Here is a 24,368-nt window from a genome sequence, read left to right on the forward strand (position 1 = left end):
CTCTTCTCCACTGAGTGGGTGGGGAAGGTGGGGGAGGGGAGGCTGAGTGCCAGCAAAATGGCGAGCACTTAGCACTAGAAGGCAGGAGACCTAGGTGCTTGCTCCTTCTTGCCCTAGATCTCTTAGTAACTCGCTTGCTTTCAAACCCTAGGCAAGCACTTTCCCCTTTCTCCAGTTTCTTTATCTGTATCTCAAAGATAGGCACCCACCCGTGGCTATAGTGGGACCACTAGAGGCAATATGACGTCACAGGCTAAAAGGTACCAGTCCTATCTAAAAATTAGTTATTATGGATGACTGGTTGCTATAGGGACAAAAGAGAGTCCTGCTGATTCAGATATCTGACCCCTGCCACTTGCTTAATGCTTTTAAGATAAACCGGCCTCTGTGATTCATGCCCAGACAGTTTTAGAAAAAGTTGAGAAACCAGAAGTCTGTCACACAAGTTCATACAACTCATATGGCAAGTACTTAGAGATGATATCGCTGTTGGTGCCTATGGTTGTAAAAATGCCACATGGTTTCAAAATACTTAGTGTTTTAAAAGGCACTAGTATAATATTCATCAGTGTGGGTAGGTCTTTTATGCTTCTTTTTCTCATTGCGCACACATCTCTGTTTCTTCCTATACCTATTCCACTTCATTTATTTTATTTTAATTTGAGAGAGAGAGAAAGAGAGCACGAGTTGGGGGTGAGGGGCTGAGGGAGAGAGAGAGAATCCCAAGTAGGCTCGATGTTCAGCACGGAGCTGGACGCGGGGCTTGAGCCTATGACTGTGAGATCATGACCTGAGCTGAAATTAAGAGTCTAACACTTAACAGACTGAGCTGCCCAGGTGCCCCCCAACTTCATTTATTTTTTAAAAATTACTTTGCCTTATTGAGGGGGACACCTGTTGGGATGAGAACTGGGTGTTGCATGTAAGCGATGAATCACGGGAATCTACCCCCAAAGCCAAGAGCACACTGTATACACTGTATGTTAGTCAACTTGACAATAAATTACATTAAAAAATTACTTTACCTTTTTATTCCCATTTCCCCTGGTATTTCTCCCCTAAACTGGTCATGACTAAAAAACAAGGTTAAAAACCACAATTCAAGGTTCATTGTCCTTACCTGTATTTATTGAAAGTTTAAATATCCTGTTCCAATTTTTGAATTGGATGGATCGAATATTTTATGAATGGTAAAGCCATCAAGCAGAAAAGCTTATTTTTTGCCAACATACTAGAATTTTTACAAGAGAATGTTTTGGAACTATTTGTAGGGGATTCTTTTTTAAATCCTCAATGAGAACAAAATCGTCCTTTAAGGGAAGATTTTTAGAAACAGCCGAAGATGGGTTTGGATTTGCCTCTGATGCTATAACGGGTCTATCCTTAGCACCCTCTAAACAGAGTTTCACTCCTTTTTCCCACCTCAGGCAAGTGCTCTACGCTCCATTCCCCAGTACCCTCCCATGTCCCATGTCACAACCAGCTCAGCTGTGAGGTCTGGGGAGGTAGCACCCTTAGACCTGGGGGAAGGGGGACACTTGCCCTGGGCCTCACACTTTATAGGGCCTGCTCTGGCCCTTCTCTAGCCCTGGCCTTCCCCGTGGGGTCAGGAGTTCATGGTGCCAAGTGGCTGTGCCCTCACTACTGGACCATCCTCAGGGTACCAGGGGCTCCCACATTCCCTACCCAAGAGCCTCTAAGCTGCATGACCTCCCTCTTAGATTACACTGCTGCTGTGCTTATCCTCGGCTGAGGAGATATCAAGGGCAGCTGTTTGTGAGTATGACGTTTGTGTGGGGAGTTGGGGTGCCGAGATGCATTCACCTAAGTCCCCTCGTGGTATGACACAGAGTTGGCAATGGAAAGAAAACTGGGCAGGGGGACCGACAGGTTGGGGGTTGGGGGCTTTCCTCTGCTATCGTATTTGGACTTGGAACTTTGAGGAATGTGAAAATTCTACATCTGAACCTGGGATTCCATCCTGTGGAATGAAGGTATGGTATAAAGGTGTATTTGCCAAGGTAGGAGGATAGAACATATTTATTTCATGCTGTTGTTAGCTTGATTTGTAATTTTATTTTATTTGTTTATTTTTAATGTTTATTTCTCTTGAGAGAGAGAGAGAGAGAGAGAGAGAGAGAGAGAGAGAGAGAGAGAGAGAATCCCAAGCAGGCTCTGCACTGTCAGCACAGAGCCAGACACAGGGCTCGATCACATGACCTGAGCCAAGATCAAGAGTCGGAGGCTTGCCAACTGAGCCACCCAGGTGTCCCTTGATTTGTAATTTTAAAATACTGATGTATATGGTCTGTGACCTCTGAACACTTAGCCTGTGTATGTTAAGGAGACCCAAGCTGGCAGGCCTGTTGCTCTGGGCTGGTGTCGGCCTCTCAGCATGGCTCCATTGGAAGGCCCCAACTTCACCCAAGATCCTGATTTAGAGCTCCCCCGTGGTGTCATGCCATGTGGCCCAGGGGCCAGCTCAACCCAGCTCCTCCACCCAGCCTTGGGTCCTGAGAGGCCTGGGAAGGAAATTTCAACGATTGGGAATCAAATCTGGTGAATCGGGCTGGGACTTAAGCTAGATTATTGCTTTTGTTTGCTTCAAGATGTGACAGGCCATTAAAGGGGAGGGCAGCCCCTTTCTTCTGTGGCCGACGGGCTGACTCTTCAGGCAGGTCCACCATAGATCTGGGGCACAGGCAGCATGATGATTGGAGGGAGCTGAAGGTTATTGGGGCTCTGCCAAAACCTGAAATTGAGAGATCAGGTAGGCCAGGCCAGGAGAGAGGGAAGTCCAGATCCTTGTCCTTGTCCAGGTCCCAGTCCTTGTCCAGGACAAGACCGTGAGGCTGAAAAGCCCACTACGGTCGATTACAGGGGCATCGGCGGAGCACTGACCAATAAAGACAGTATAGCCTGCTATAGTCTGAATGTCTGTGTCCCCCTGAAATTTATATGTTGAAATCCTAACCCCCAAGCCTATGGTATTAAGAAGTAGGCCTTTGGGATTGTGATTAGGTCACGGTGGGTGGAGCCTTCATGAATGGGATCAGCGCCTTATAAAAGAGACTCAGGGAGTTTGCTTGTCCTTCTGCCATAGGAAGACACAGTGAGAAGGCACTCGTTATGAACCAGGAGGAGGGGCTTCACCAGAATATGCTGGCATGTTGATCTTGAGCTTCCAGCCTTCTGAACTGTGAGAAATAAATTCCTGCTGTTTATAAGGCATGAAGCCTATAGCATTTTGAGACAGCCACCCAGATGGACTAAGACGGTTCCCCTCCGGAAGTGTGTTTCTCAACATGCCTCATGGAGAGCACGATGAGGTTGGGGAAGGGGACCTCAGCCTGGGGCAGGGGCTGAGAGCCTTGGTGCTGCACTGGTAACATCAAGAGCTCACTCAGTGCCCTCCAAGGCTGGGCTCGGCTACTGCAGGACTTCCTTTTGCCTGGTGCCCCGCTCTCCTCTGGGCTCTCTGTAGGTTCTGAGATGGGCTGTCCACTGGCAACATGAGTGACGTGGGGACTGGAGCATATGAAGTGAGGCACTGAAACAGAGGACAACTTCAACTGGCAGGGGCCCTGCTCGCCTTCCAGTTTCTCCAGGAACTACCCTGACTGGCCTCTCCTGGCCGGTGCTCTCAAGGCTGAGGAGTCTGAAGCTTACATTTCTCCATTCATTCTGTCTAGAGTTCTCTCTATAGGGCCGGCATTGTTTTCCCCAAGAACAGTGAATAAAGCCTTACGCTCTAGTGGGGAAGACAGGCAAGAAAAAACCAGACACATATAACACGTTTCAGGTAGGAATACACACTAGAAAGGACCTACAGTGGAGCATGAGGATAGAAGGTGACTGAGAAGAGGGGCTGGTCTTTTTGAGACAGGGTAGGTGGGGAGGGGACCGCGGGAAGTGTCTTGAGGAGGCACCATGTGAGCAGAGGCCCCTGGGAAGTGAGGGAGCCGTGTGGGTACTAGGGTAAGGAGTGTCACTGGGCCAAGACCCTGTGGGCCCACCAGGTGTGACGAGTGAGGGAAAAGTGGTAGAATGAGGGCGGGGAGGCAGCCAGAGCCCGGATCAGGTGAAGCCCTGTTGTTGTGGTCCCTTGGTATTTTATTTTTGGTGATGGGACACTGTTGGAGGGTTTGAAGCAGGGCAGTGATATGATAGGACATACATAGGAAGCAGTCAGGGGGACTGTGGTGTGGAAAATGGACGGAGGGAGGCCGGGTTGCAAGCCTGGAGGCTTCCTGTAAAACTCCAGGTGTTCGCATGCAGAATTCGGGGAGTTCATGCCCTTAGATGGGGCTTCGCTTTATTTTTATTAACCTCTAACTAAACGTTAGCATTGCCTGCGATGATAAATGTAGGCAACGATCACAGTACGGACAGTGCCTGTGACTTTGTCACCGCTAGAAATCACAGATGGTTTTACATCATGTTACATACAGTTTCTGCAGGTGTCTAGAAATACTGCTTATCCTCGTCACTACTTTGTAATTATAATAATTATTAGACTTGCCACTAGGTCTTTTCACTTAACCAGTGAAGCACATACATTAATATACCACAAGTCTGTTATTTAAAATATTTTGGTAGCTATATTTCAGTGTGATTGGTTTTCTTTGTAATCCCCAGCGTTTTATGTACTGAAAAAACACTATTCTGATACAGGGATCCTTCAGTTCCTGGCAAGAAAATGAAGAAAATGCCAGCACTAGTGGAAATAGGGTATGTGGTAACAAATAGGTTCTGGATGCATCCTGTGGGTGAAGCTGGCAGAGCCAGCTGGTGGATTAAGCATGGGGAGGGGAGGAAGAGGAGTTGGGGCCCCCGGATCTTTGGCCTGAGCAGGTGGATGAAGACTGATGGGTTACAGAGAAGAGGCGTGTTGATTATTGGATGACAAAGCAGAGGTACAGGGGACAGTCACATGCATGAATCTAGAGCTCAGGAGAGCCACTGGGGACGGAGATTCGAATGTGGGAGGCATCAGTCTACCGATGGTATTGCCGGTCATGCATAGGACTGGATGCGGGAAAGGTTACCTTCCCCACCTTCTAGATAAGAAACCGAGGCTAAGAACAGCAAAACGCGGTACCCGCTGTGGGCAGAGTGCGTTCTTAGCTCTTTCCTCTATGAAGCAGCCCCTGCTTGCTCCCGCTGAAAATAAGCGAGCGTGGTGGCTCCACCCCGTCACGTGAGGATGGCTGCAGAGAGGGACTGTTTGACAGAAGCAGGCCCTGTGTGGAGTCTGGCACCAGCAAGTTGAAATACGTGAGGTTTCCTCCCATCTTGCCAAGGGGGTCACCTTTCTCCTGATTCAGACCTCTGCATGCCCATGGGGCCCGCGGTCATTTCACGTGCAAGAGGCCATTCCAGCCGCAGCGTATTTCGGGCAGAGATTACTCTAGAAAGGTGGTAATTTAACGGCACAGCCAGAGACGCTGTCATATATGATCGCTCGTATTGATGTGAAACCTCAAACACTGTTTACCAGAAGCACAGGGTGGTTAGTAATTTTGTTTCAGACACGAAAGCGTGGAGCAGTTGTGACCAACGTGACTGACTGGGCCTCAGTTTCCTTACCTGTTAACCAAACAGGTTCAACAAGGTGTGGTGAATATCCCCAAGGCTTTAAAACACGGGTTTGCTTTTCTCTGAGCTTGCTTCCCCTTGTGTGAACGAATGAATGTCCAGTTATTCCAGGGAAAGCCGTCATCCAAGAAGAGGCAGGGACTGCTCTACACGAGGGTATCAGGGCTTCTGTTCCCAGTGGCTGTTCTGATCTGGGGAAAATCTACATTTCGGGGTCTCCATCCCTTTTGAGGTCCTGAATAAGAAGGGAAACTTTCAGAAGTGAGTGGAGAGATGAATTTCATGATTATAGAATGCTCTGAACATAGACGCCCAGAAGAATCCTTTCCTTGAATCAACATGAAAGTATTCCTTCAGTGTTCTGTGTCACACAGACCATGGTATGTGTGTAGAGAGGAAGAATGGTGGTGGAAAGAATGTGGATTTTGGAGGCAGGAGACCCCACCCCAGGCTCAGCGCTGGGGCAAGTTTCCATTACAGCTGCCACTGGGTGCCTACTATGTACCAGGCGCCTTAGAGGCATGGTTTCTTCCCACGAGGATGATTGATCACCCCCATTTTACGCACAAGGAAACACTGCATACAGTTGTGCAATTCCCCAGCTGTGGGGGGTCAGGGTGCAAACATGGGTTACCTAGACGACTCCAGGTTTTCCTCACACTGCACAGAGACCGTGGGGCAACAAGTGCCTGGGAAACACCTAGGACATCATAGTTGTCCAAGGAACACCAGTCTCCTCTCATTTCTGGGCTAATATGGAAAGTACAGGTTCCCAAGTTCAGAGAAGATTCTTTCCCTCCCCTTCCTTCAACCATTTAACTATCACCAGCATCAGAACCCTTGAGAAATACCAGCCTTTCACGTAGGAAGCGACTTTGCGGCCAGGCAGATTTGTGGGTCCAGCTTCTGCACCCTTTGCATCAGCAGGGCTGGGCTGTGCCTTTGATGCACTGGTCTGTGGGGGAGTATTTCTGCTGATCGTAGTATCAGTCCGCATCTGGGGAGCACCTGCTAGGGGCCAAGCTCTGCATCGGGCATTTCAGTGCGTTTTCTCACTTCATCCTCAGAACATACCCGTGAGGTAGACATAGTTGATATCTATTTCACAGATGAGGAAACTGAGTCTTAGAGGGGACCACTTTCTTAAGGCTGCATAACTCAGCAGTAGTAGTCAGGATTAGAAGTCAGGACTGCCTTCCCCCTAAATTCTTCATGCCCCTTCGAAAATAGACATTTCTGGGGTGCCTGGGTGGCTCAGTCGGTTAAGCATCTGACTCTTGGTTTCAGCTCAGGTCATGATCTCACAGTTTCTTGAGTTCGAGCCCCGCATCAGGCTCTGTGCTGGCAGTGCGAAGCCTGCTTAGGATGCTCTCTCTCCCTCTCTCCCTGCACCTCTCCCCACTACTTGTGCTGTCTCTGTCTCTCTCGAAATAAACTTAAAAAAGAAAATAGACATTTCTTTGGGCAAACTGGGGTTTGCCCATCTCCTCCCAGCTGTCTTCTTTAGCCTCCCCACAAACTAGTAAAACAAAAACAAGCCCAAAATAGATTATTTCTAAAATGAAGATTCCTAGGCATTTGGGAGGGCCAGGGCTTTAAGTAAACAGCCATTGTCAGAGGGAAAGCTTTATGTGTGTCGTGGCAAAATTCCACACAGACAGTCACACCCCCTGACTTAGTAATTGTACCCCTGGGATTCTGCTAAGGTTATATTTAACATAAACAAAAACCTCTATGAGTATATTTATCATAAAGTTATTTCAATATCTAAAATTGAGAAGCAATATAAATGTCCAAAATAGAGGACTGGATGAATGCATCAACACAACGGAACATCGTGCAGCCATTTAAAAGGATGATTCTTTAGACTATATAGAAATGGAGAAACATTTATGGACATACCATGTATGATTAGGTGAGAAAAGTAGAGTATAGAATACATGTGCAATATGATTGCAGTTCAGCACTATGTATGTGTGTGGGCAAACCTGGAAAAGGATTAATGGAAATTAAAATAGTGGTGTTAAAGCTTTAGCACAGTGAAGGAAACCATCAACAACATAAAAAGGCAATCTACTGAATGGGAAAAGGTATTTGCATATAACATATCTGATAAGGGTTTACTATCCAAAATCTATAAAGAACTTTTACAACTCAACACCAACAAAACAAAATAAAACAAAACAAAACCCAAATAATCTGATTAAAAAATGGACAGAGGACCTGAATAGACATTTTCCCAAAGAAGACATCCAGATGGCCAACAGACACATGAAAAGATGTTCAGCCTCACTAATCATCAGCGAAATGCAAATCAACACCACAATGACATATCACCTCACACCTGTCAGAATGGCTAGTATCAAAAAGACAAAAAGGAACAAGTGTTGACAAGGATGTGGAATAAAAGGAATCCTCATGCACTGTTGCTGGGAATGCAAACTGGCGCAGCTCTTGGGGAAAACAGTATGGCGTTTCCTCAAAAACTTAAAAATAGAAATACCATATGATCCAGTTAATTCCACTATTGGGTTATTTACCCCTCCACCCCAAAAAATGAAAACACTAATTAAAAAAGATGTGTGCATCTCTATGTTTATTGCAACCCTATTTATAATAGCCAAGATATGGAAGCAGCCCAAATGTCCATTACTTGATAAATGGATAAAGATGATATGACACAGATAAAGAGATAGGTAGGTAGGTAGATAGATACACACAATGAAATATTTCTCAGCCACAAAAAAAAAAAAAAGAATGATCTTGCCACTTGGGACAATATGGATGGACCTGGAGGGTATAATGCAAAGTGAAATAAGTGAGAGAAAGACAAATACCATTATGACTTAACTTAGATGTGGAATCTAAGAAAAAGAAAAAAAGCAGAACAGACCTACAAATACAAAGAACAAACTGGTTGCCCAAGGGGAAGGGGTGAGGGCCCAGGCAAAATGGGTGAAGGGGAGAGGGCAGGGAGAGGGTGATACAGGTGTCCAGTTTGGGAATGAATAAGTCAGGGGAATGAAGGTGCAACGGAGGGAATCCCGGCAATGGTATGGTAATAGGGTTGTATCCCCATACACCACACACCCCAGTGTGTGCCTCCGTCTCAGTGCCTCCGTCTCCTTCTCTCTCTGCCCCTACCCCACTTATGCTCTCTCTCTCAAAAATAAATATTAAAAAAAAAAACTTTTAAAAGGCAGTTTCTGCTCATGTTAAAAAAAGTTCAGACAGGGAAAGTATGAAGTTGGAAGTATTTCTACTTTCCAATGGCAATTCCTATTACATTCTCTGTTGCTCTTCTCACAGATGCATTTTTCAACTTAAAAAGATCCTTAATCCTTAAAACCATTTGGATTCTTTCAGTAAGATTTTACTTTGGTTAATACTACTTTTTCGTTTAAAAAAATTTCAGACCTAGAAAAACTTTAGACTATAATGTCGTGGTCATAGGTATACCTACTGCCCAGCATAAAAAACAAAACACTTAAAATACACTTTTATTTTAAGGCCTCCTGTGTGCACCCTCTAATCCCATCCCTCCCTCCCTGTCAGTGGTCATGACTCACCTGAATTCGCTGTTCATCACATTTTCTACTTTTACTATGAATACCTAAGTCGCAAAAATATTTGCTCTTGTTTTGCATGTTTTAAACATTTCCTTAAATTATATACTATTACATATCTCCTCCTGCAACCTGCTGGTTTCACTCAATATTACTTTTGTGAGATTTATTCATATAGATACAAATATTTCGTTCATTTTTCCTGCTATTTACTCTTCCTTTGTATGAATGTAGCAGTCCCTGTACCAACCAGGAATCTCGCCTGCCTGGATCCAGCACTTAGGCCTGGCCCCGCTCCAGCATCCCACATAATTGCTGGAGGGCTTTCTCTGGCTGCTGGAACCTGCTGTACTGCCCGCGGGGCAGACCAGAGGGCCAGGATTTAACAGCTCCCAGAGCAGCCCTCAGTCCCTGCTTGAGGGGAGCTGGTAGATACATTCTCCAGCTCCCTTGATCCTCAGACAGAATAACTCTGAGGCACACGCCCTGCACTGTCTCCTAGAGGTCCCTGGAGGTTAAGCTCCACTTAATTGCCCACAGTAGTCACTGGCTTGATAATCATCTCAAGCGGGCTTCTCCAGAAGCAGATGTTGAGCCAGAGCTTGGGCACAAGGCATTTGTTAGGAATTACTGCCTGCAAAACGCAGGCAGAGAAACCAGGATTGGGCATCGGGAGAAGAAGAACTGCTATGCAGGACTGACAAAGCTTCAGTCAACCCACAGGGAACTCAGGGATGAGTAGTGGCCTTCAGAGTGTCCCACAGTGAGGCAAAACGTCTGCCTCTCTAAGTCTCCAGATGTGAGCTGCCCTGGGGAGGGCCTGATCTCAGGTGAGGCTTCTCTCAGAAGGAGAGATTCTCTGAGTTGAATAAACAGAGGTGGGGTCCAGGGAAGTCATGGCAGCTAGAGCTCACAGGGCAGAGTAGCAGAGAGGAGAGAGCTGCACAGAGAGAGAATACTGAAGATCTGCAAAGGAGGCCCCTTGGGTACACATTTGGATACTCGTCAGCCCATGCATGTGAAGAATCTTGCTGAGACAAGGAAAAGAGCCACCTAAAAGGATTTGAGGGAACAGTACTCAGAGCTCACACTGGGCCAAAAGTAATTCCTTTTCCCAACAGCCAGAGTGGAAACATCACAATCCAGGAGGCACTGACTAGAGTACTAAAGAGGGTCTTGTCTTGGGGGAAAAAATAACTGTAAATGAAATGCAGCTCTGATCTAGTCTCACAAAATTTTAAAATAAGACCTGAAATGATCAAACTATTGCCAAGTAACTTAACTGCATTCAAGAACAAAGCTCAAGAATATTTATATAAATACAAAAGTATTCACATCCATCAAAGTAAAATTCACGATGTTTGGCATCCAAACAAAATGTACCAGGCATGCGTAAAGTCAGGAAAGTATAATCCAGAATGAAGACAAATATCAGTGAGTTAAAAGTGACCCAGAAAGAATACAGATGCTATAATTCATGTACAACAATGTATTTTTCAAGTTATTAGGACTGTATTCAATATCTTGAGAAACTAGAAGAAAGAATGGCCATAATAAGTGGAGACATGGAAGATATAAAATAGGCCCAAAGTGAACTTTGAGAGATGAGAACTATGATGTCCAAGATGAAAAATGCACTAGGTAGGATAAATAGATTGTACATTATAGAAAAAAAGAAGAGTGAACTTGAAGACATAGCAATAGAAACTATCCCAAATGAAACTTAGAAAAAAGACTGAAGAAAAGTTACAGCATCAGTAAAATGAAGAATAACTTTAAGTGGCCTAACATACGTGTAATTTAGAAATTAGAGTCCCAGAAATGGGGGTCCAGGGGTCAAAAAGAATATTTGAGGGAATAATGGCCAAAAATATTCTAAATTTGACAAAAACTACAGACCCACAGATCCAAGAAGCTCAACAAACCCTAAGCACAAAAACATGAAGAAAAAAACTTCGAGGCACATCATAATCAAATTGCTTAAAACGAGTAATAAAGAGAGAATAAAAAGCAGTGGAGGAAAAAAGACATATTACAGAGAAACAAAGATGACAGATTATTTTGGTCAGAAACGAAGCAAGTTGGAAGATAGTAGAATGACATCTTTATAGTACTAAAAAGAGGGGTGCCTGGGTGGCTCCGTTAGTTGAGCATCTGACTCTTGATTTCAGCTCAGGTCATGATGTCACAGTTTGTGGGATCGAGCCCTGCACTGGGCTCTGCACTGACAGCACAGAGCCTGCTTGGGATTCCCTCTCTCCCTCTCTCTGCCCCTCCCCTGCTTGTGCTTGCTCACACTCTAGCCCAAAATAAGTAAACTTTACCAAAAAATTAAATAAAGTGCTAAAAAGAAAAAAAAAATCTGTCAAACTAGAACTCTGTACTCAATGAAAATATCTTTAAAAAATAAAGATGATCAAGAGAATGAGAAGGCGAGCCACAGACAGGGAGAAAATATTTGCAAAAGACATACCTGATAAAGGATTGTTATCCAAAACATACACAAAACTCTTAAAACTCAACAATAAGATAGCAATAAGAAAAAAAAAAAGATGTAATTAAACAAACAAACAAACAAACAAACAAACAACTAGGGGCACCTGGGTAGCTAGGTCGATTGAACATCTGACTTCAGCTCAGGTCATGATCTCATGGTTCGTGAGATCAAGCCCCTTACTGGGCTCTGTGCTGGCAGCTCAGAGCCCGGAGCCTGCTTCAGATTCTGTGTCTCCCTCTCTCTCTCTGGCCCTCCCCTGCTCACACTCTGTCTGTCTGTCTCTCACTCAAAAATAAATAAACATTAAAAAAAATTTTTTTTAAACGCACAAACGACCCAAATAAAGAGTGGGCCAAACTGTAACAGACATGTCACTAAAGAAGATATGCAGATGATGTATAAGCATATGAAAGGGTAATCCACACTCTATGTCATCAGGGAAATGCCAATTAAAACAATGAGGTATCACTACATACCTATTAGAACGGCCGAATCTGGTACACTGTCAACTATGACAACTGCTGGTGAGGACTCAGAGTAACAGAAACTCTCACTCACCACTAGTGAGAGTGCAAAATCACATGAGCATTTTGGAAGACATTTTGAGGTTTCTTATTAAACTAAACATATTCTTGGGGCGCCTGGGTATCCGTCGGTTAAGCGTCCGGCTTCAACTGAGGTCATGGTCTTGTGGTTTGTGGGTTCAAGTCCTGTGTTCAGCTCTGTGCTGACAGGCAGCTCAGAGCCTGGAGGCTGCTTCAGATTCTGTGTCTCCTTCTCTCTATGCCACTTCCCTGCTCATGCGCTGTCTCTCTCTCTCCCTCTCCCTCTCTTTCTTTCAAAAATAAATAAACATTAAAAAAAAAACCCTAAATATATTCTTACCGTATGATCCAGAAATTGCACTCCTTAGTTTTTAGCAGCTTTATTCATAATTACCAGAACTTGTAAGCAACCAAGATGTCCTCCAATAGATGAATGGCTAAATAAACTGTGGTACATCCACACGATGGAATATTATTCTATGCTAAAAAGAAATGACCTATCAAGGCATGAAAAGACATGCATACTACTAAGTTAAAGAAGTCAATCTGAAAAGGCTATATACTGTATGATTTCAACTGTATGACATTCTGGAAAAGGCAAAACTGTGGAGACAGTAAAAAGATCAGTAGTTGCCAGGAGTTGGAGTGCGAGGAATGAACAGGTAGAGCAGGGAGGATTGTTTGGGCAGTAAAAACACTCTGTATGATACTATAATAGTGAATACATGTTACTACACATTTGCCTTAAACCCACAGAATGTATGATACAAAGAATGAACCCTGAGATAAACTGGGCTTTGGATGACTGTGATGTGTCAATGTAGGTTCATCAATTGCAACAAATGTACCATTCTGGTGGAGGATGTTTATAAGGGGAGAGGCTATGCATGTATGGGGGTAGGTGATACATGAGAAATCTGTATACTTCCTTCTCAATTTTGCTGTGAACCTAAAACTGCTCTAAAAAAAATAAAATCTTTAAAAAAAGTTTTGTAAGAAGGAAAAAGAAAGATAGGTAAAATACTTTTTCAGAAACACAAAAGCTGGAAAAATTCATCAGTAGCAGACATATTCTACAAGAAATGTTATTGAAAGTCTAATAAGCAGAAGGAAAATGATACCAAAGGGAAACCTAGATCCACATAAAAGAATAAAGAGCATCAGAAATGACAATTGTATCATTAATTTAAAGGATTTTTTCTTCCTAGCCTAATCTCCTCATAAGATAATTGACTATTTATGGGGCGGCTGGGTGGCTCAGTTGTTTGGGCGTCTGACTTTGGGTCAGGTCACGATGTCATGGTTTGTGAGTTCGAGCCCCACATCGGCCTCCATGAACTGATAGTGTGGAGGCTGCTTGGGATTCTCTCTCTCCCTTTCTCTCTGCCTCTCCCCAGCTCGTGCTTGTGTGCTCTCTCTCTCAAAATAAATAAATAAACACTTAAAAAATAAGATAATTGACTATTTAAAGCAAAGATAATAATGCCATTATTTAGAAGTAAATGTATGAGAACAATAACCCAAAGCCCAGAAGGATATACAGTTACAAGGTTTTTATATTATACATAGGTATATCATTATAACATTCTTACATCATACATGAAGTGGTATAATGTCAATGGAAGTTAAACTGTGATGTTAAAAATGCATACTATAAACCCTAAAGCAGTCACTAAAGTAGCACAACAAAGAGCTATAGCCAATAAATCGAGAAAAATGGAATCATGAAAAATATCTAATTAGCTGAAAAAAGGCAGAACAAGAGAGAAAATTGAAGCCAATCATAAAAATCATCACAGTAAATGCAAATGAGCTAAATATGCAAATTAAAACAAAGATAAGAAAGTAGACTCAACTATATGCTATCGATAAGAAACTCACTTTAAATATAAAAACACAAATAGGTTAAAAGTAAAAGGATAGAAAAAATATACCATGCTAACACTAGTCAAAGGAAAACTGGAGCGGTTATACAAATATCAGACAATGTAGATTTCAGAGAAAGAATATTACCAGGAATAAAGAGAGTAATGAAATAATGACAAAAGTCAATTCAATTCAATAATCTTAACCACTTGTATACCTTATAATAGAGCTTCATGAAATACATGAAGGAAAAACTGATAGAACTACAAGGAGTTATAAACAAAACCACAATTACTGTTTGAGATTTTTTTTTTTTTTTTCTTAAGTAGGCTTCATGCCCAGTGTGGAGCCCAACACAGGGCTGGAACTCACAACCCTGAGACCAAGACCTGAGCTGAGATCAAGAGTCAGATGCCTAACCAGCTGAGCCATCCAGGTGCCCCAACTGTCTGAGATTTTAAAACCTCTCTCCCAATAATTGTTAGAATAAGTAGATTGGTAGAAGATGAACTCAGTAACTCTGGGGCCCAAAGGAAAGGAAGTGTTTGGTAAACATGAAGCTCTCCTATTGCTAACCATAGTTAGGTCAGAAGATTCCAGTTTCTATAGTTTCAGGCATTCTTTTTATTTTTATATAAATAATCTATAAGTTTTTGCCACAGGAATACTGTTGCTCTTTAATTACAAGAACCAGTTGGGAGCAGAATCCTTCGAATTTTATAAAGTCAGACCAAGAGAACAGTCTATGACTGTCTATGAGACAGTCTGTCTGTCTATGAGTCAGACCAAGAGAACAGTCTATGACTGACCCAGATTATCATTGTCCCTTGGGGAACACTCTGGCAATAATAGACATCCTGTGACATGACACCATAGCTTGTCAACTCAAACCTTCTCAAATCAGTCCCCCAAAACACCGGGTCACCAAGAATTCAGGCCAAGTGGGAGCTACACCTGGATCAGACTGTACTGAAGGGAGAAGTAACCTGTTGGACAAGATGTACCTTCTCCAGAAAGAGAAACAAAGATGAGTGGGAGTGGGACTTCACTTCTTTCCCTCTATTTTTTCCATTCCTCTCCAGTTTCAGTCTTTCCTACTCCCGACCCCAAAGCATCATTTGGTTAAGAGCCAATTGGCCACTTAATTGGCAGATGTGCGGACCTCTCTTAGAAAAGTGACCAGATAAACCCCACTTAACATGGAATGTGGAGTCCTGAAGAAAGCATCAGTTTCGGGGGCTAGAAGCACCTAGGTTTGACACTAACACCCAGCTCTAACACGTAGATGTTGCCTAACCGTGATTAAGTCTTGGTTTTCCCATCTGTAACATGGGGAAAATACCAATTAAAATACCAAATTTTTCTGAAATTTAGCTTTAAATACTATCACGAGCTCCCATCCTGCCTTCTGGTTAAATGCAGACACAGTAACAGTCAGACGATAGTCAATTCCAGGAAAATTCAGACACTTGAGGGTTTTCTTGGTCATTTTAGTTTTAAGCTCAGTGAAGTCTGTATTTGTTCCTCTCTTTTCTTTTCCCTAGGGTGACTGTCCTCCTTCATCCTGGGGGCTTACGTGTCATCACAATAGTGGAGGAAGACACCTGCCCATGTTTACTCCCTGAACTGTGATTCATCTTGACAAGGCTTTGGCGCAGAATGTGCTGGCTTCTGGGATATCACGTACCTCATCTGTTATCTGGTCATCAAGGCCATTCTACTCTGTACTCTCTGTGTCCTTTTCAGGGCCTCTGGCCTTCTTAGGCTGTCTTTGAACCATTTTAAATTTACCTTAAAAAAACCAAAACACAATAAATCCACATAGTTCGACATGCAAAGGGTGCAAAAAGAAAACCAGAAAATTCTCTCTTCATCCCTGTCCCAAGACACTCCTCCTCCGGAGAGGCAATGATTTTTACCAGTTTCTTATGTGTTCTCTCAAAAATAATAGTTCATGCCTTTATAAACATAACCCTCCTAAAATTATCTCCTATAATCATATAATGTATATTATATATATATATATATATATATATAATCATCTCCTATCTATCATGGGTCGAATTCCACCTCAGGTATACATAATACACACAAATATATATTTATATACACAAATGTGTATATACATAATATGTAATATTACCATCATTTTTATATACACATAATAAATATATACATAATACTTAAAATTTTATAGATATTATATATTATATTATAAATTATATTTTATTATAAAATATATATTATATATATTTTTACAATATACACATATTATATAATTTTATTATATATTGTAAAATACATTAATGTATAATATAATATATAATAAAATCATATATATAATATAATAATATGTAATATATAAAAATTATATGTATATTATATATACATATATATATATAATATTTTTAACTGCCTTTGACAACAGAGCCTAAGGCAAACACTTTATGGAAGGACATAATCCCACAGCACAGCAAAAGTGAAGGAAAAATGGAAGTGAGGTGAGACAGTGTACTGATTTCTTCAGGCCTCTGTAACAGAGTCGCACAAACTGGGAAGGCGGAGTTAAAAGCAAGAGCCTGCATGTGATGGTCTCTGGGCCCCAAATCCTCTTTCTTCAAAAAGCCTGGACTCTTATTTTCCCTTAATTTCTCTGTCAGAAACTGCAGGGAATCATCAGGTACCCCTCCTGCTCTTAGAGACAGTCTCTGAAAAATTTAACTACCTTTGAGTGAATGGAAATATTAACCCCAAGAATTGAGTTGTTGGGTTTTTTTTAAATGTTTATTTATTTTGAGGGCATGAGCAGGAGAGGGGCAGAGAGAGAGAGGGAGAGAGAGAATCCCAAACAGGCTCCTCACTGTCCGCACAGAGCCTGACGCGGGACTCGATTCCACAAATCGTGAGATCATGACCTGAGCAGCAATCCGGCGTTGGATGCTTAACCGACTGAGCCACCCAGGTGCCCCCTCCTCAAAGTATTGAGCTGTTCAATCAGATTTCCAATATCTTTCACAATCTTCAGCAGATTCTTATTGAGCACCTACTATTTGGCAGCCACTGGGCAAGGCAGCAGGAATATACCAGACAAAGGCAGCCCCCCCAGCCCCCTTCCCTCCCGCCCCCCCCCCCAAAGCTTGTGCCCCAGCAGGAGGGAGGGAGACAATAATCAAGCTGTTAAGTGCAGTTTTTATAGGGCTCTGAGCAGGGAAGGACAAGGGGTTACAGAATCCAGTTTTGCCTCTGTTGTTATCTTTATTTTCTTTTTAATTTTAAACCGTTCGACAAGAAAACTTGGAAAATACAGAAACATGCAGGGGCAGTGCTGGATGCTCTTTTATTATCTAGCAGAAAAGAGCTACACTGAGGGAAGGGAATTTTATTAATTGGAGGGGAGATAGGTAATCGATATTTTGTGGCTAGCCTAGGCCGGAATGGCTTAGGACACCCTAAATTCAGGGACAGCCAGTCCAGCATAGAAGAGGCACACTGTCTTGTGCATTCTGATCTCTTGGAGAGCTTGTGAAATATGATAGATTCTTGCGGTCTACTCCCAGATATTCTGTTTCCAAATATGGGATAGGGGAATTGATGCATAGTTCATAGAGCTCTTGAAATGCTTCTGTTGAATGAATGAATGAATGAATTTTTTAAAATAAGATTTTTATTTCTCTTTGAGAGAGAAAGTTCAAGTGTGGGAGGGGCAGAGAGAGAGGGGGGGACAGAGGATCCCAAGCAGGCTCTGCACTGACAGCAGTGAGCCCGATGCAGGGCTTGAACTCATGAACCCTGAGATCATACCTGAGCCAAAGTCGGAGGCTCAACTGATTGAGCCACCCAGGTGCCCCAATGAATGAATTCTAATGCGGGTAATCCAAGGATCCCATTTTGATCTAGAGAGAGGTGCAGTAGGAAGTTTTGCCCAACCCAAGGATGTTACTAGGAGCACCCTGTATAAGGGAAAGCAGGAGAAAACCTATGTCCCTTCTGTATCCCATGGCCCCCTCCTCTCAGGACTCAAAGCTCAGGCTGGAAGTGTTTATACTCTAGTTCGGCTCTGTTCGGGGTTAAGTAGGCATTGGGAGTTGGTCTGGGAACTTAACCATGACTTACAACAGTATTTCTTTGGGGAAGCATAAGTGAGGTTCAAAGACCAATGCAAGACATAAACTTTTAGAATAAATTCGTCTGGTGATTTGGGAATTACAGAGCGAAAAAGGAAAAGACAACATATAAAATGTTGTAAAAAGTAACTTGAATGTAAATGACTATGTATCGTATGACTCCATTTATGTGAAATGTCCAGAAAGGACAAATCCAAAGGTACAGAAACCAGATCAATGGTTGCCTCAGACTGGGGGGTGGTGCAAATGGAACTCTACAGCACATGGGCATCAGGGGTCCCTTTGGGGCGATGGAAATGTTCTAAAACTGGATCGGGGCGAGGGTTGCATAACTCTGTTACTGTGCAAAAATAAATCACTGCGTTGTACACTTAAAATGGGTGAATTTCATGGTACACAAAGTATACCTCATCAAAACTATTTTTTCCAAGTGACTCGAAAAGACCTCCAAGATTACCCAGTAGCACGCCCTTACATACGTGAAGCACTCGATAGCATAAAACACTTCATTTGCATTATCTCCACATACGCATCACAATATCCCTGCAAGGAGGTAGATTTTTGTTTTGTAGTGAAGAAACTGAGGCTCAGTGCTCTTATTGACTTAAGTGGAAGGTTTCAAGTCCTGCTTTTGCATGATGCCTTTACCCACTAAATTCTAGGTCTGTAAACCCCTTTCTCCAGGTACTATACTCAGGAATAGAAGCAGGACTCATTTTTCTCATCTGTTCTTCTGTCTAGCCTTTGAGCCTACCTTCTCTCTGATTACTTCACCTAGTCGGTTCTGCGTGCTTGGGGGGGCCTCATGGCTTAAGCCTCCTGAAGTAGCTGCTTTAGGCCTAGATCCTTTTACTGGGGACAGGAGGTTAACCTTTAATTGGAAACATGCTGGGACTAAGTTGGGAGGAATGGGTTGAGGCCAGGCTAAGGAGATTTTTGACATAGGGGCACCTGGGTGGCTCAGTTGGTTAAGTGTCTGACTCTTGACTGTGGCTCAGGTCATGATCTCACGGGTTCATAAGTTCGCGCTCTGTGTTGAGCTCTGCACTGACAGTGCGGAGCCTGCTTGGGATTCTCTCTCTGCCCCAACCCTGCATGCACATGTGCTAACTTTTTCTCTCTCTCTGAAAATAAATAAATAAACTTAAAAAAAAAAAAAAAACCCACATGATATCTAGGTGGAGAGGGCATCCAGTCCTTGTCAGCTCCACTCTGGGGACCTCCACTGGGTCCAGGGATATACTTATTGGCCCTCTGGGGCCAGAACAGCCGATGCTTCTCCACTTGGTTTCCCATCCGGGCTGGCATTGGCACACACCATTAAATGTCACCCTTGGATCAGGCAGTCAGGGTTCCTGCCCTATACACTCAGCTCTACGGGACCACGTGCTTAGGCCTTCCTATCCCTGGGCTCTTCCCCCACGGAGCAAGATGGAGCCAAGGGGGCCGGGGACAAGATGCACCTTCCAGATCAGGCTGTGGTGCCTGGGGCCCTGGAATTCTCTGTTGAAATGAGCCCCAGACCCTTTGATGAACTTTTCCCCAGATCCGTCCCCCCCAAGGCGGGTAGTGTGTCTGACGTGCACATCAAGGGGCCCAGGAGGTAGCCAAGGGCGCTCTGGTGGGAGCACGAGGACGAAGTCGGCCTACGTGCATGCAGGGCCCTCTGCAGTGAGGAACAGAACAGCATGTGCACAGAGCAGCAACATGAGCTGTGGCCAGGGAGCCTCCCTTTAAATGCATGCTTTAGCCTCTGCAAATATAAGTAGTGAGCTTACCCCAGGAAGAACAGATGGAATTAGTCAAAGAACGTACAAAAGTCATGCAACCAACACATTTACCACAACTTGTGTTTTGGTGTAGAGAGAAAAGCATCCCCATTGCTTTACTACATGTGGACATAAAGCTCAATTTATTTTTCATTGTAAAAACCAAATATTGATTATTCCAATAGCTGAAATCCATTTGTTTGGCAAATGGCGATACGAGATTCCCACATCATTGTCAAGATAAAGGGAGAACGCAGGCAGGATTTAGCGGAGGGCAGCGCTGAATACATGCTAATATGATTGTTCTTTTTTTAATTTTCCTCCAGCTGTCTCTAAGATAACGTTCAAAACTTTACCTTTTCCTTCACTTGTCTTAGGCTGTCTGGTGGGATATAGTTAATAAAAAACAGACACTGAGATGGTTTTGAATGTCAAGTTAAGACAAGTTAATAATTGCTCTCCCACAATATGAGAGCAGAGTATAGTCCAGGATCAAAAGCAACTGTTTTTCTACTTTTTGGAGCTGCCAGAATTCCCTTCGGGCTGTGCACCAGGTAAGTGTGGGGACAAGCTTGGAATCTGGATGATGTCATCAACACAGCTTACGCCAGACCCCAGCTGGGGCCGTCTATCCAGTTTGATGAGGGTGTGATTTCACCTGCCTTGTCTGAAAAACCATGCTGGCGAACCATGCAATCTGCTCAAATATCACAACACGCTACCTGCAGTTGGTCTCCAGGGGTCAGTAAATCGTAGGGGCGGGGCTCACGCCAAAACTCACAGTTGGGAGCCTGACACTGTGTAGCTCTTTGTTGTTTCCACGGGGCTGCCACAGACATGATTTCACACCTTCCTCCTGTGGAGACAGAGTAGTGCTTGTCCACACAGAGAACCCAGGGACAGAACCCTCAGCATTCTCCCCCTCCTATTTGGAGAGCACTGGGAGAGAATGACATTGGCTTCGTGGGTTGAGCAGAGCACCGGGAGCTCAGTACGTGGCCCACCAGTGGCCCCTGAGATTGGGCGGTGCCACGTGCTGCAAGGCCCCTAACCAGCGTGGAAGCCAGGATGCCTTGAGGGAACCCGCCCACCTCAGGCCCCTGGGTGCAGCCCCTCCCATCAAGGTCCAGCATGGATTTGGTTTTGGCTCTCCCCTCCCTGCCCTGGAGGAACAGTTGTTACTAACATGGGTGGGCATCGGGAGACCCGCATTTGGACCCACCACAGATGTCTGAAAGGAAGCTCTGGTCTACAGATCTGATTGGAGGGAATGGCCCCAGCCTGTGGTATACCTGAGGGCTTGGGGCCAGATGCTCAATAATCTCATCGTGGGTGTTCAGGCTGGTGCACTCAGAAGAGGCACAGAGGCAGGCAGCTGACCAAATCAACCCAAATTATCGTGACCACCATTTATGGAGTGTCTCCAGGCACTGAGTCCTCTGTATACATTATTATGTTTAATCCTCATAACACCTTGCATGGGTTTTATTCTTCCCACTTTACAGATAAGGAGACTGAGGCTTAGTGGGGGGATGAAATTTCCCACAGGCATGTTTTGGGAACCAAGGGCTTTCTATCAGAAGGTCTGCTTATAGAAAGTCACAAGGGCAACCCTTGGGTTAGAGAGTGCTCCCAGGCCATTGTCTTGGGAGCCTTATTTCACAGCTGAGATTCTCATACTTGCAAACACTATTGTGTAAGATTCCACCAAGCTTAGGAACCAAGGCCTAGGTGCTTTCTCAAAGGACAACACACTCCTCTACAGCTCTGTTTCAGGCTGCCCAGTTTTCCCAGTAGGTGAGGAAAGACACTGTGGATGCCTCCTTCCCAGTCTGGTGGTTTTTAACCGTCTTGCGGGACAGAGAGAACACATCCCCAAGGGGGCCGGGGTGGGCGCAGGAGGAGTGCAGGACTGGGGATCCAATGCTCAGGACTGATGCTGGGTCCTGGGCTGGGTCAGGTGGAGAGAGCCCATGTAGCATGACCCATGCCACATGCTGAGGGTGAGTGCGGGACACCGCTGAGGAGGCGGGCCAGGGTTCCCTGAGTGTTCGACTGGAGGTGAGGCAGGTGGGCAGGAGCCAGGGAATCAGCAGGCCCCGGGTGCCAAAGAAGGGAGCAGCAGGAGCTTGTTTGGGCAGAAGCAATAGGGGGTCATGAAGCTGGCTGTTCTGGGTGTTGGTCACATAGATTCATCAAGGTAAAGAGACTCAGGCCATCTCACTGTTCACTCCTATGAGGCATTTTGTACCAGTTACACTAAAAACCCATAGGATTCAAAGCAAACTTTTGCACAAGCTGGTCTCCACTTCCCTTTCTAGCCTCATCACCACCATTTCTCTTTTTGGTATACCCTATCCCCCAACCAAAAAGTCTGCATTTCCCTTCCATCCCGACACCTGCTTGAGCCATTTGTTTTCCCCAACGGGCCTGTTCACCGGCTCTCTGCCTGTAGAATTCTGCCCCCTTGCCCTGAACAGGAACTCACTAAGAGGTACAACCAGGAAGGATATGGAAAAAGTTATAGCAGAAATGTCAATTAAGATAGCAGTGAGGCATCATGGCATAGCTATGACATCAGATTAAAAAAACAAAAAGCCAAAAAAAAAAAAATCACCCAATGCTGACATTGTTTTGAAGAAACAGGTTGCTGGTGACATCGTAAATGGGTCCAAGTTTTGAGGGAGGGTGTTGGAAACAACAGAGCAATATATTTCAAGAGATACAGAAATGTTCATGCCCTTCGACCCCTATCCATCCTACTTTGCAGACCTAACCTAAATAAGATTATACTAAAGAAGAAAAAAAGCTACATGCGTAAAGATACCCTTTACATCATAAATTGTAACTATGAAAAAACTGGAAATAGCCCAACCATCCTACAATGGGGGACCGTAAAGGCAATTACATTCACCAACAGAGGGAAATTATGATGGAAAGTATTTAGCAAAAGGAAATGCTTATAACCTGATGCTTTGGAGAGCACAAAACTGTACTGTGAACATACTATAAAAATCACATAGATGTTTGAATAAGATTGTGTAAGGGAGCACAGAGAAAGGAAAACCACTATTTATTAGGGCATTATTTTTATTAGAATGTTGTTGATGTGATAAAAATCTAGAGAAAATGCTACCCTTCCTTCAAACTCCCCGGTTTACCTTGTTCCTACCTGATTGGGGGTCCCTGAGTGTGTATTCGGTTTAGCTCCCTCTGGACCTCTTGCCCCTCTTCAGGGGCAAGAACTATGTTTCACTTTTCTTTGTTTCACCTGAGCTCCTCTATTTGCCTGGCACATAGTAAATGTTCAATAAGTATTTTTTAAAGTGAATTCAGCTAATGCAAAGGATGACGTTATGCTTAGAAGTAAAACTCAACAGAGGCATGTTCTCTACTCTCTTGTCTCTTGGCAAAAGGCACTCAGAGAAATAGATCTTTTTTAAAGCCTTCGGGAGAAGGAAAATCCACATTAAAAACGTTAAGCATTTTACCTCTGGGGTGACGCAGATGCCGCAACACAGGCAACGCTTGGAAATCTACTGAGGCTCTTGGGAAGTATTTACATTTGCCTCTTAAGGCAACAAAATGTTTAAAAACGAGAGCCGTGCTGAGGTTTGCCCCTTTGGGCCCCGCGAGATCCCAACCAGAAGGAAAACTATTCACCGCTTCTGCTGGGACCCCCAAAGCTGCCGTGCCTGAGTCGGGGCCTGTCTTGAATGAGCTTAAATGTCAGGGCTGAGGAGGAGACAGGAAGCGTGACAAAATGGCAGGAGCTTAGCTCGCCCCGAGAGAATAATAGGAATTTACTGAGTGCCTGGCAAGCTATGTGCATCACTTTCGGCTCCCATTTTACAGACTAAGAACTTGAAGTTCAAAGATATCATATTACTCACCCAAGGTCAAATGGCTGGCGAGGGGTGGGTCAGGACCCCACAGCTGCCACAGGCCTTGCAACTCTCTCTAAACGCCCCATTTTGGCTTTTGGTCCAGGCTGGTGATGTCTCGGGGTCTTCCTTTTCGTTTCGTTTCTCCTTCTCCTTTTTCTCATTTTTAAAAGGCCAGTTAATGCTTTTGCAGGATCCCGGTAGGGAGGAATCGAGCAGATTCTTGCCCAGTTATCTCCCTTTCTCGTAGCCTGCAATTCTCGTATCCAGATCATTCTCACCTGGCTTACATTTTCTCTCTTGTTTTCAGCCTGGCTCCCCCAGCCCTTGATTCCACTCCATACTCTCTGAATCCCTGTGGTCATTGGTCATTTCTCCCCAAGAAAATTGCACATTCGCTTTTATCAGTGACTTTTCCTGATGCCTGAGTGTGTAAATCATTTCCAGAACATGTTTTCTTTAACTGAACGCAATCTCACATATGGTGGATTGGGTTTGGAGATGAAAACGGCAGTTGTT

The 24,368-nt window shown here is 44.0% G+C and overlaps 1 protein-coding gene across 1 annotated transcript in view; it reads right to left on the bottom strand.

The window, feature by feature from the left end:
* Positions 1-20,384: 20,384 nt before the first annotated feature.
* APH1B (aph-1 homolog B, gamma-secretase subunit) overlaps positions 20,385-24,368 on the bottom strand; it is a 140,483-nt gene continuing 136,499 nt past the window's right edge. Inside the window, exon 7 of the mRNA XM_019441875.2 lies at positions 20,385-20,821. The gene's annotated coding sequence lies outside the window, so the exon portion shown is untranslated. The remainder of the gene's footprint in view (positions 20,822-24,368) is intronic.

Source organism: Panthera pardus, unplaced genomic scaffold (genome assembly GCF_024362965.1).
Source record: "Panthera pardus isolate Hobbes unplaced genomic scaffold, ASM2436296v1 HiC_scaffold_24, whole genome shotgun sequence".
Classification (NCBI taxonomy): Eukaryota; Metazoa; Chordata; class Mammalia; order Carnivora; family Felidae; genus Panthera; species Panthera pardus.